General features: G+C 41.5%; 1 long non-coding RNA gene across 1 annotated transcript; it reads left to right on the top strand.

The window, feature by feature from the left end:
• Positions 1 to 1,640: 1,640 nt before the first annotated feature.
• On the top strand, positions 1,641 to 11,613 carry LOC142731472 (uncharacterized). Its single transcript, XR_012878944.1, has 5 exons — positions 1,641 to 1,780; positions 3,154 to 4,145; positions 7,346 to 7,482; positions 8,126 to 8,417; positions 10,673 to 11,613. It is a non-coding gene; the product is annotated as an uncharacterized LOC142731472 (long non-coding RNA).
• The last annotated feature ends 1,025 nt before the right edge of the window (positions 11,614 to 12,638 follow it).

The raw sequence follows: 12,638 nt of genomic DNA, 5'->3' as shown, positions 1-12,638 counted from the left end.
CTAGTTGTGGCTGTGACAATGCATCACCCCCAACTTATTCTTAAAGGAACAGTGTCATCACAATTTTTTTTTTCATATGTTAAAGATGTTAGTGCTTTATTAAAAACGTTTATATTTATTTGTGTGTTTGTGTTTTACTTTTTCTTATTTTTACACTTTTTCTTCCCTATGGGGGCTGCCATTTTTTGTTCCATTTCTGTATGTGTCGATTAACGATACATACAGACATGGAATACGGCAGCCACAGTCCCATAGAGACTGCAAACGGCTCCCGTCCCATCCACTTCTGTGTACGCCGTCTGTGTGGGAACTGCGCATGCGCCGCTCCCACACAGTCCAATTTGAAATTGGCGCCGTCCGGCGCCATTTTCCTGTGGACCGGAAGTCGCGGCCGGACAGTAAGATTACTACTTCCGGTCGCGGCTTCCGGACTTGTGCACTTGGACCAGCGGCAGCAGACGGAGTGGACGGGCCGGAGGGAGCCGCGGCGGCAGGAGCAGGTAAGAGATTTCAATGTATGTTCGTGTTTGTGTTTGTTTACTACTGTATGTAAACCTACTACACTGTGTGTTAGCTCAAAAAATGGCGACACACAGTGTAGGAGGTTTGACCGTTCAAACCCCTCTTTTATCCCGGCACTAGCCAGGATAAAGGAGGGGGGGATGCTGAGAGCTCACTAGAGCGAGGGCTTTTTACCCAATTTTGCAATGCTGCAATTTTGGGAATAGCTCCATCTAGTGACCAGCAATGGGAAATATTATAAATTATAATCTAATTTATAATATTTCCTGACTCGTGAAAAAAATAAAAAAAATTTGAACAATGTTTAATCACCTACACACTAAATGTTTAATTAAAAAAAAAAAAACATGTTTTTCTGGCAACACATTCCCTTTAAGGACCATGAAGTGTTTGAGCTTCTACATGGACCTAACAAGCGATCTGCTGGAGTCCCTTATCTACACATATTCAGGGCGGAGGTGCCTTGCTGGGGGCTCCACTACATAAATATCCTGCAGACTGTCCTGAAACAAAATGTACTTCTCAGTCGTATGTATATATGTATGGAGCATGTCCTCACTGTATATACTGTACTCCCTCCTTACTGTCCTCATATATATTGTATATAATGTACTGTTCAGTTATATGTATATATGGGACGTGTCCTCACTGTATATACTGTACTCCCTCTTTACTGTCCTCATATATACTTTATATAATGTACTGTTCAGTTATATGTATATATGGGACGTGTCCTCACTGTATATACTGTACTCCCTCTTTACTGTCCTCATATATACTGTATATAATGTACTGTTCAGTTATATGTATATATGAGACGTGTCCTCACTGTATATACTGTACTCCCTCTTTACTGTCCTCATATATACTGTATATAATGTACTGTTCACTTATATGTATATATGGGACGTGTCCTCACTGTATATACTGTACTCCCTCTTTACTGTCCTCATATATACTGTATATAAAGTACTGTTCAGCTATATGTATATATGGGACAGGGTCCGCTCTCTAATCAGGATTTTTAAGGTGCTATGGATAAAACATTATCCCCTACTATACCTTTTCCTGTAATATTATAATAAATATTGGATTTCTCTCTTTCTAAACAGACTCCGCTCCCACTAGACAACATGCAGGGCTCCCATGTTACGTCATCGCCATAGAAACTGTTCGGTTTCCAACCATCGTAGAACGGACAACTAACCGGCAACTGAAAGCTCCTCCCAATGTATTAATGTCACTTCTGTATGGACAGGTAAGATTTGTCTATCCCCTTCAATGGGTTTTCCCATGAAGGACATTTATGACATCTCCACAGGATATGTCATAAATGTCAGATAGATGGGAGTCCCACCTCTGTGACCGGCGCCTATCTCCAGAACGAGGCCCCCTAAACAGTGGCGGATTAAGTAGGCCATAGGCCCTGGGCTGTTACCCAAACATGGGGCCCCCCTACTCCTCCGCCGCCCTGCCACTACCTTTTTGTGCAAGCATTAACAGATGGATGTTACGATTCCCCTTGTCAAAGGGCTGCGTCCCTACATACTGACAGTATCACACTGTGCAGGGACACATCCTCCTGACAAGGGGAATGGTAACACGAAATTGTCTATCAGTCCTGGACTGCACAAAGATATTTTGTGAAAGACAAGGATTTCCTATAAAAAACATGTCAGGAGAGGAGACAGATTCTCTATAAATCTAGTGACTCACAGAAGGTAAAGTAAAGCACCACACACACAGCCCCCGTAGAAAGCGCCACACACAGCCCCTGTCGATAGCGCCACACACACAGCCCCTGTAGATAGCATCACACACACAGCGCCTGTAGATAGCTTCACACACATCCCCCCTCCCCTTGTATATAGTGCCACACAGCCCCCTCTCCCCTTGTATATAGTGCCACATATCCCCCCTCCCCTTGTATGTAGTGCTACACAGCAATCACCCCCCTGTATATTGCCACATATATTGCCTCCAAAAAAAACATTGTACTTACCTTGCCCCGTTCCCGCGACGGACGGTGCGCTGCACTGTCTCCAGGCAGAACGCATGCTCATATCAGCGTGATGCAGTTAAGTCATCACGGCGGCCTGCCCAGGAAGTCTTCCCAGCACCTTATAGGCTGCAGTCCTAACTTGGCCTGAAGCCTATATCATTAATTCATATCTGCGTCCTGAGGATGCAGATACAAGTGAATGTGGCTGTCGCTAGCATCGGGGCCCCCTCCAGTTCTAGGCACCAATGGGCTTGAGGGTGCCCGTGCAGCCCAGCCAATAAATGTTATGGGCTTGGCAGCCATGGGCCCCCTGGGAGCCTTGGTCGGCTGCCCGAGCCTTCCTAACGATGATCCGCCGCTGCCCCAAAACCCAGTTATAGCTTTTTGTGCTCATGCTGCTTCCTGGTCACTTCTTGATGACATGGTCGGAAGTTACAGAAACAGCGGTGAGTGCCTCGAATTTCTATCTTCTATACATATATATATATATATATATATATTGATGTGCTCAGGACTTCACCCTAGGATCCCCCCTTACTAGTAATAAAGGCCGTGCACCTGCATTTGGGATTTCAGATCCTCGCTGTCTTTTTGGATTATTTATCAGTTTGTTTTCTGTGTTTTTACAGATAGTGCCAGAAACCCAACTATGGATTTTAGAACCAGAGAACAGTCATGGCTGGTTAAAGATGACTCCACAGCCACAGGTGTTGGCAGTCAGAGAAATATTAGGGAGCCACAGAACTCCTTCAAAAGCCTTGTAAATAAAAGAATGAAAGTTTGGTGGAACCGAGCATTCCTACCAAATTATCTCCAACGGAACCTTATACCGAGGGGGTTACGCATACAAGTTTTCCCATCATTTCCAACTGAAGATGTGAATTTTCCATCTAAATCGGAGGAGAACTGCAGTGCGTGTTCATTTAAAGTGATGGAGCTTCTTATTGGACTCAATAACACATCATTAGAAAACAGGGATAACGAGCTGGAAAAGATCCAGCAAAAATTAAAAGCAGAGATGTCCAAAGAGGACTTAGAAACATTTAAAACACAATTGGATCAACAATGCCTCGTGTGGGAAAAAGAAATGGAGAGCAGAAAAACAAAGAAATTGATATGTGATAATAATGATTTTCAACAGAAGAAAATATATTGATGGAATGGGAGACAAAATGGTAATCACTGAGTCTTTCCTCTTCTATGTGATCTTTGTCATCACAGAGCGGTCACCATGATATGACATTATGTAGTAGCGTGAGGTCTACACGTGACTTACCAAGATACAAAAGAAAACGGAACTAAAATCAGTCGTCCAACAGTAGGAGAAAAATGAATAAGGGATTGGAACAAAATCCAAGACATCACAAGAAGGTCATTAACATTTCTATGCATCAATTATCTATAGGTGACATCACACTGTTGGACAAAGTCTTGACCTTTTCTCCCGCCTCCTGTTTTGATCTTTTCTCAGCAGTAAAAGATCTGCAATTTTTTGCACAATCTTTGATCTTTAAGAAATGGTATTTTAAAGAGGAAGGCGATTTATTTGTCACAGTTGAGGATCGAGAAACATTGTGAATATTTGAGAAACTCTTTCACCAAGAAGGGGGAATATCAGAAGGTAAGATTCATATCTGTATTAGAACCAAATCTACAAAATCCCCCCGTTGTCTATTTGCCCCGCAGTAGATCTTTTTGTCAAATTAGTCCCTGAAGATTAGCAAAACATTCCAAGGAAAATTAAGAATGACAATCTGTCGAGTTCAGAGAGAGAGAGAGAGAGAGAGAGAGAGAGCTTGGAGAGGATTAAATCATGGCATGATGTGGTAGTAAAACCTGCCGATAAAGGCAGAAATGTGGTATTTTGGCCACGCCAGATGTATATTTATGAAGCAAATCGCCAATTGAAAAAACTCCACTTTTTAAATAATGATATCACGGAGGCGGAGGTTGCTTTAGCAATCTCTAAGCTACACAATAATAAAACGCCGGGTCCTGACGGCCTACCGGCTGAATACTGCTAACTTTTGCCAGATATTGTACCGACATTGACGAGGACCTTACAAGCCATATTTAGTGGGGAGATTGACCTGCCTAACTTTCATGCGTTCAGGACCATATTGCTTCCCAAACCTGACAGGGATCCAACCCTCCTTTCCTCATATCGTCCGATTTCCCTTTTAAACCAAGACTATAAGCTTCTAACAAAGATTTTGGCCGACTGCCTCCAAACCATGTTTGGACTGATCATTGCCCCAACCCAACTGGGTTTCTTAAGGAATAGACATTCCACTAAACGTATCCGTCAGGTTGTAGCAGCCACGGTGTCTGCACTAGACCCCTCCTCCCCAGTGACCATGCTGCTGGGACTTGACGCGGAAAAGGCGTTTGACTCTTTATCATGGCCATTTCTCACAGCGGTGTTGCAGTCCCGGGCCTGCGGGGACTGCTTTCTAACATTCCTTTCACGCTCACAGGCCTGCTCTACCACATCCCTTACCATCAATGGGCTTAACTCACCTCCTATCTCAATTTTCAGGGGTACGCGTCAGGGATGCCCTCTCTCACCGTTACTGTTTCATTTATCCCTAGATCCACTTCTCCGTCATCTGCAGTCCCTAGCATGTTTTCAAGGCATACAAATTGGAGATTCTCAAATTAAACTATCGGCATTTGCAGATTATATTTTGTTCTTCATATCTAACCCTGCCTCTACTTTACAACCAATCCTCCAGGATATCCCAATTTATGGTGCCCTGTCAGGTTTCAAGATCAATCTACAAAAATCAGAAGCCCTAATTCTTAAGGGTCCCTCCAGGCCACTCTGGTCTTCGAAGCATGCATTTAAATGGAACTCTGATTAGATTCCCTATTTCGGGGTACGCATCACGAGACAACGATCAAATTTATATCAACGAAACCTTAATCCCATTATTGCATATTTGGAATCCCAACTCATGGCTTGGAGGCACTTTACTCTATCATTTTTAGGTAGGGCTAATCTATTAAAAATGGTTGTCTTCCCTAAATTGTTATACTTACTACAATCCTTGCCTATATACTTGAGACCAGTTGATGTTAGGCAAAAGAGACCAAGAGTGAGCCTATGCATATGGCAGCAACATCATGAAAATGGAGGGATTAATTTTCCACAGATTCACTTATACAATATGGCAGCTCAACTACGAGTGATTGGAGATTGGATAACTGGTAGCTCCTGTTTTTCTGATTCTACATTCGACCAACAATTTTCAAAACCCATTTCCTTAACATGCCTCTTACACACTCCCTACTCGGCTCTATCACCTGATGAACGGGCTAACCCCCTAGTCATGTCCTCCTGGAAACATGGACCAAGGTCAGACAACACTTAGGTTTAAACCCTAGATTTTTCCTACTTCTTCCTTGGGTCCATAACTTTGACTTCCAAAATGCCAATCCCCATGTGGTTTTTCGTGGATGGGTTGGGGGGGAGGGGTTGACATGTATTAATCAGATAACTAACATGCTCACTCGTCGTCCATACTCATTTAATGAACTACGTATACAATATGATTTTTTGGGCCAACACCCATTTTATTACATGCAGGCCTGTAGCTATGCTCACAAGGTCATTAGACACTTACAAGACCAAGACTGGGATGACTTCTTCTGTCACTTAACTCCATTTCATCAATGCCGAAAAAGACTAATCACTACCTATTATAACGTTTTAAGACAGCCATTGGACTACACTAAATCGAGATCAGGCGTATCTTACTGGGTTGACCACTTAGATCAAGCAACTCATTACGATGTCCTATCATCTGTAACTATGGCTGCCAAATACCTCCCATCAGCCATGTCCTGGGAGATGTCTTTTACAATAGCCCATAGGGCTGACGTGTCCCCTTATAGGGGCTTTCTCATGGGTAACTCCTCTGACCATTCGTGTTTAAAGTGTGGAGCACCGCAATTACATTGTCTCTGGTTATACCCAACTATTGTTGACTTTTGGCGAAAGATACAATATTTTGTGTCGAACACCCTGTCCATACCATGCCCCTCAACCCAAAAGTGGGGTCTCTTTGGGATACTGCCACCTTCCATGCTCTTTATCCCGAAACATCACAAACAACTGTTATACTATGTCTCTGCGGCTGCTAGGAAGGCCATTCTCCAGGTTTGGATAAATAATACACCCCCCACACATCGTATTTCCCTAGAAAATATATCTTATCTTTTCTGAATGGATTGGGTGGAAACCTCCCATCGAAAAGAGCACAAAACTGAAGCCTTTTTTAAGTTGTGGGAGAACTTTATACCTCTCTTACCACTTCATATAAAACAAAAACTGATTGCATGCTTTGGCTCCACAACTTGGTATCTGGAGCATCAGCTGTCTGGCGTGACACCAATCATGATCTGATTCCTTAAATATCTGTATTGAATCGCGGTAACGATGGGGATACACGTGTCCATCCTCTTCCCCCTCCCCCTCTATACTTCCCTTCCCCCTTCTTTATGGTTTATTTAGTGTGTTTCATTTCCTATGAATATTGACACTTTTTCAATTTGTCTTTGGGCTAAAATCTCTAATTCTGTCCTCGCTCCAACTAGGATCATTTGAAGTAATTTATACAAATTGTAGATTATATAATATGCAAAATAATGATATAAGTGTTCAGAGATGCTATTGCCATGGGAAATATTGTTGAATTGTTGTTCGCTTGTTTGTTATGTTTGGAAAAATAAAAAATACATCAATTAAAAAAAAAACTAAATAAAAAAAAACTCCACTTGTTGTAGAAGGTTAACATACAATTCTTTATTATCCTTTAGAGCAAAGATGATCCACATTCTACAAGATGGTATGGATGCCGGAGTCCTCTCCAAGTCCCTAATGGAGGCACTGATTGTGACTGAGCCAACGATACAGACGCCTTTTCTACTACCCAAAATTCATAAGGACTTTCCAGGTAGGCCAATTATATTGTGTACCGGGGGGTTAACTCAGAAGGTGTGCGGATGGGTCGACCACCATTTAAAACCATTAGTGGAATGTCTACCTTCGTATCTGTGCGACTCTGCAGATTTGTTGTTGAAAATTGAAGAGATTCATTTAGATGACAGACATATTTTGGTAACTTGTGACATTGAGTCACTATATATCGGCATCCAGCATTCGGATGGGTTGCATGCAGTGGCCACCTTTTTGCATATGAGTAATATAGGAAAGACTTTTCAGAGTTGTTGCTCACCCTATCGGACATTGTTCTCAAACACAATTTTTTCACGTTCAATGGGTCCTTCTACCTGCAACTCCAGGGCACGGCAATGGGGGCAGCCTGTGCACCCTCATACGCCAACCTGTTCCTGGGGCTGTGGGAGAGGGACCTATTCCTGCCAGATCATGAGATATCAATGAACCAGCTCCTTTTCTGGGCCCGTTCATTGATGACATCTTCATGATCTGGCAGGGGACTTCGGATGAATTAATGGAATTCATCAGTGTATTTAACTATAATACACGTAACATTAAATTAACATGCAAGTGGAATCATGTTGAGATAGATTTTTTTGAACATACTAACTAAAAGGATCCATAATGGTTGTCTCCAGACAGATTTGCATCGTAAAGAGACATCAACAAACTCATTTCTTCACGCCACGTCTTCACATCCCCGCCACACCATCGAAGCTATACCAACTGGACGATTACTGCGTGTTAAGAAAATTTGTTCAACTCATGAAGATTTGAAATTCCGCACGACTGAGTTAAGAAAGAGACTTGCTCAACAGGGCTGCAGCCGCTGCCGCAATGTTAATAAAGCCCATTGACGACCACGTGCACAGCTCCCCCTCGTGCACAGCTATTACAAACTGTAACTAAAAATAAGGAATTTCTCCTAAGGTAAGATTTACGAACACGTATCATTTGGTCAGAAATGAGGGACACCTCAAACACATTTTGGCCGATGCTCCTCAATGATCCAATTCTACAGAAATTACTACCAAATTATCTTGCTGTTGCACCATGTAGAGCGCGTTCTTTACGTGACGCAATAGTTACCGAACAGTGGAAAAACCGGGTAAATGTTTTGGAAAGATTGGTCCTAAGTGGGGTTGTAACCCTTGCGGCGACTATATTAGTTGCCCTAATATTGAACGCTCTCAAGGTTTTGTTGACTCAAGTGGGTTGAAAAATGTTAAGATCACATGGCCAATTACATGTGGCACTACAGGTGTGATCTATCATGCAACTTACCCTTGCCCTAAAATGTATATTGTAATGAGAACCCGAGAATTGCGCTTTCGCGTAAGAGAACATGTTAGAGACATTGAAAATGCCAAAACAGTCGAGTATATGGAACAGCTGAAGACGATTCCACAACATTTTCACCTACATCATGCGTGTAACTCTAGACTTGTGAGAGTGAAGGGAAATGATCACATCAATACTGATATGCGAGGACGAGATGTAAAAAGAGGCTTTTGCAATCAGAATGCAAGTGGATATGGAGGCTTAAGACAACACAACCGAGGGGTCTCAATGAGAACATTGGTGTTGCTGCATTTCTCTGACTGCTACCAAAGCTTTTAGTCGGGTATTTTTGATTTTATGTTCTTATTTTGATTTTAATCTACATTTCTTTATTTATGTATACAGATTAGATATATGGTTTACGCTGCCTGTGTTGACTATGTCAACTGTGCAATTTTCGGGTTGTCATGATCTTCATCCTCAACAATGATTTCCTACTTCTGATGATCTTCACAAACAATAGAAAAGCGGGCTCTGTCTGCAGATCACTGCATATTATATTCTGCACCTTTGAGGCTTGTTGTATTAGATATATCGACATGTAACTAAAATCTGCTTTGTGCATGGCACTTGTAGTCCATTTTATTTTTTGATGCATAATACACACGTTGTTTTTTTTTTTTTCATCGCACACGCCTATTCACACTATTTTATTTTTAGTTTTTTATTTCTTTTATTTTGTCACCATACATTTATTACCTTTTCACTCTTACTTACACATGTTCTATATAAACAACACTTTATTGTGTTTAATATCATTTCTTACCTGTCACTTACCTACTATGTTCAGGTTGTGCACTGGATTATTCCTTTTGGCACGTATATATTGGTCTTTTTTCACACATTATAATTGATAATAATGTTCCACACTTGATTACTCCCTACACGTTGACACTCTTCATCACACATCACTTTGTGGCCATATATTTATATGTATTTGTATGATACATGTGCAATATATCTGTATAACTATCTTGTCTCTCTGTATTTTGGGTTTAGACTTGCAGACATGAAGTGTATCGCTATTGGACTGCCCGTACAGGGTTAATATCCTTCTGAATGCTTTTCATGCCTTCAATCACTGGTTGCATTCTGATTGGTTGTGATTGACCGGCCTCCGATTCGTCACCCATGACACGCTGGGTTGCTGACACACGTGACCGCATCAGGTGACGCGCTGATGTGTTTCCGCCCCAGTGTCTCGTTGTTGCCGTTTCTGGAGTCCGGCCATGTACTCGACCACATATTGCCACCAATAGTAAACAGTGAGTGCACTGATCTGATTTATGGGCATATATATATATATATATATATATCACCTGGATATATTTAAGCACCATTGGCTAGCGTTCATTTAAATACTGTGTGTGTACTATCAGCGCCACCCCCTGATGAAGGCATTTAGCGCTGAAACGTGCGTCTGGGTGGGCACTCCCTGTGTTGGTGCTCCAGAACAACCTTATTATGGGTATGTTATATCCCTCCATACTTGTTTAATAGTTGATTCATTTTTGCTCTTACTTATGCGCTGACTGCTTTTTTGCACTGTATAGTTGTTTATTCCATACCATTTGGTATTTATATATGACCTACATTACGCAGGTCTGTGCAGCCATGGGGTCTTATCTAATTCTTATTTTCTTTGTGAGTCACACAATGAGCTGTCCTTTTCTTCTGTAGAGTCTTGTGGAGTCTTTTTAATTGTATTGACATGTAGCTTTTCATTGTTATTCCAATAAAGATTTTTTCCATTTTCTACACTTTTTTTGGTAGCATCAATTTCTTTGTAGGTTATATATTTGTAGTTTTTTTGTCTCAAAATATTTTTCTTGTTTTTTTTTCAGGAGATCTTTATCCCAGTCTTTGAGATTTTAAAGAGTCCTGACAACACGTAGACCCCAGTTAGCAGCTAGAAGATTCCTGCATATACCTAGAAGATGACCACCTTCAGCATCTAGAAGACACCAACCAGCACAGAGAAGGAGATCCTGGCTACAAGAAGATTCCTACAAACATCTAGAAGAAGAGACACATTGTAAATACTGGTGTGTCCATCCTAGCAGAAAACCCATGACGTCTGAACAGTGAGGAGAGAACTTATATGTTACTTCTGACTATATGATCGCAGGGTAAAGGAGCAGAAAATGCTGAGAAATATGGAGAGGCTTAGTAATAGTCAGTGCGCAGGATGCTCCATATGTGGTGATAGTCATGAGATGGTCACAGCTAGAGAAATACTCAATTCATTATTCATTTATCAATGATATCATATTAAAACATGTACTGAGACTACTATAGAAAAGAGGCAGGGATATTATCATCATCATCATCATCATCATCGGTATTGTTGTTAAGCTGAACGTAGAGAAAAAGTATTCACTGGCCGACCCCCAGATCTATTGTAGAAAGAGTCCTGTTGAGACACTATCATGTAATGGAAGTTGGCACTTGAGTTGTACGCTACTAAAGAAGGAGAAAACATGAGGGTATAATGGTTCCACTACGTATGTGATATGACCTTTCTAGATTCGTTTTCCGCCTCAAAAAACCCTATTGAAATCAATGAGAGACGGAAAAATGCTGTGAACGGCCGCAACCGTTTTTAGGCAAAAAAAAATGCTTGTGGTTTTTTTTTTCCTTTGCCTGTTGAAGGAGATAAAAATAACGCTTTAAAATGGGCATAAAGAACCACGTAGGAAAACGCATCAAAAACTGTGTCAAAAAACGTGTGTGGTAAAAAAAACACTTAAAAAAAGGCGGAGCTGATTTTTCCAGGCAGAATTTTTTGCCTGCAAAAAACTCCACATGAACAAAACCTTAACCCCTTCCCGCTCCTTGACGTACTATTACGTCATGGCAGCTGTATCGTTCGCGCTCCATGCCGTAATAGTACGTCTCGGGAGTAACGGCCGTTTCGGCCGTCCTCCCGACACATACAGGAGCTGTGACGCTGCTGTCTTGTTCAGCAGCTGTCACAGCTCCTACAGCGGGGACCGATCGCTGTGTCCCCGCTGATTAACCCCTTAAAAGCCGCGTTCTATAGAGATCGCGGCTTTTTAGGGGTTAAGCTGCCATCGCCGGCCTGCTACGCGATAGCGGCCGGCGATGGTGACTATGGCAACCGGACACCAAACAATGGCGTCCGGCTATGCCATAGACGGAAGCCTAGTGGGTCCTGACAACGTCAGGACCCACTATGCTTGCTGTCAGTGAGTAGCTGACAGTTCTAATACACTGCACTACGCATGTAGTGCAGTGTATTAGAATAGCGATCAGGGCCTCCTGCCCTCATGTCCCCTAGTGGGACAAAGTAATAAAGTAAAAAAAAAGTTAAAAAAAGATGTGTAAAAATAAGAAAATAAAAGTTTTAAAAGTAATAAAAGTAAAAGTCCCACTTTTTCCCTTATCAGGCCTTTATTATTAATAAAAATATATAAACAAACAAATAAACTATACATAATTGGTATCGCCGCGTCCGTAACGGCCTGAACTACAAAATTATTTTGTTATTTATCCCGCACGGTGAACGCCGTAAAAAAAAATATTAATAAACCGTACCACAATCACAATTGTTTGGTCACTTCACCTCCCAAAAAATGGAATAAAAAGAGATCAAAAAGTCGCATGTACCTAAAAATGGTACTGATGGAAAATACAGTTCGTTACGCAAAAAAAAAGTCCTCGCACGGCTTTATTGATTGAAAAATAAAAACGTTATGGCTCTTAGAATAAGGTAACACAAAAAGTGAATGATTGTTTACAAAACGTATTTTATTGTGCAAACGCCATAAGACATAAAAAAAAACTATA

Source organism: Rhinoderma darwinii, unplaced genomic scaffold (genome assembly GCF_050947455.1).
Source record: "Rhinoderma darwinii isolate aRhiDar2 unplaced genomic scaffold, aRhiDar2.hap1 Scaffold_80, whole genome shotgun sequence".
Lineage (NCBI taxonomy): Eukaryota > Metazoa > Chordata > Amphibia > Anura > Rhinodermatidae > Rhinoderma > Rhinoderma darwinii.
Note: the sequence above shows the minus strand (reverse complement) of the source record. Positions and strands in the feature narration are given on the sequence as shown.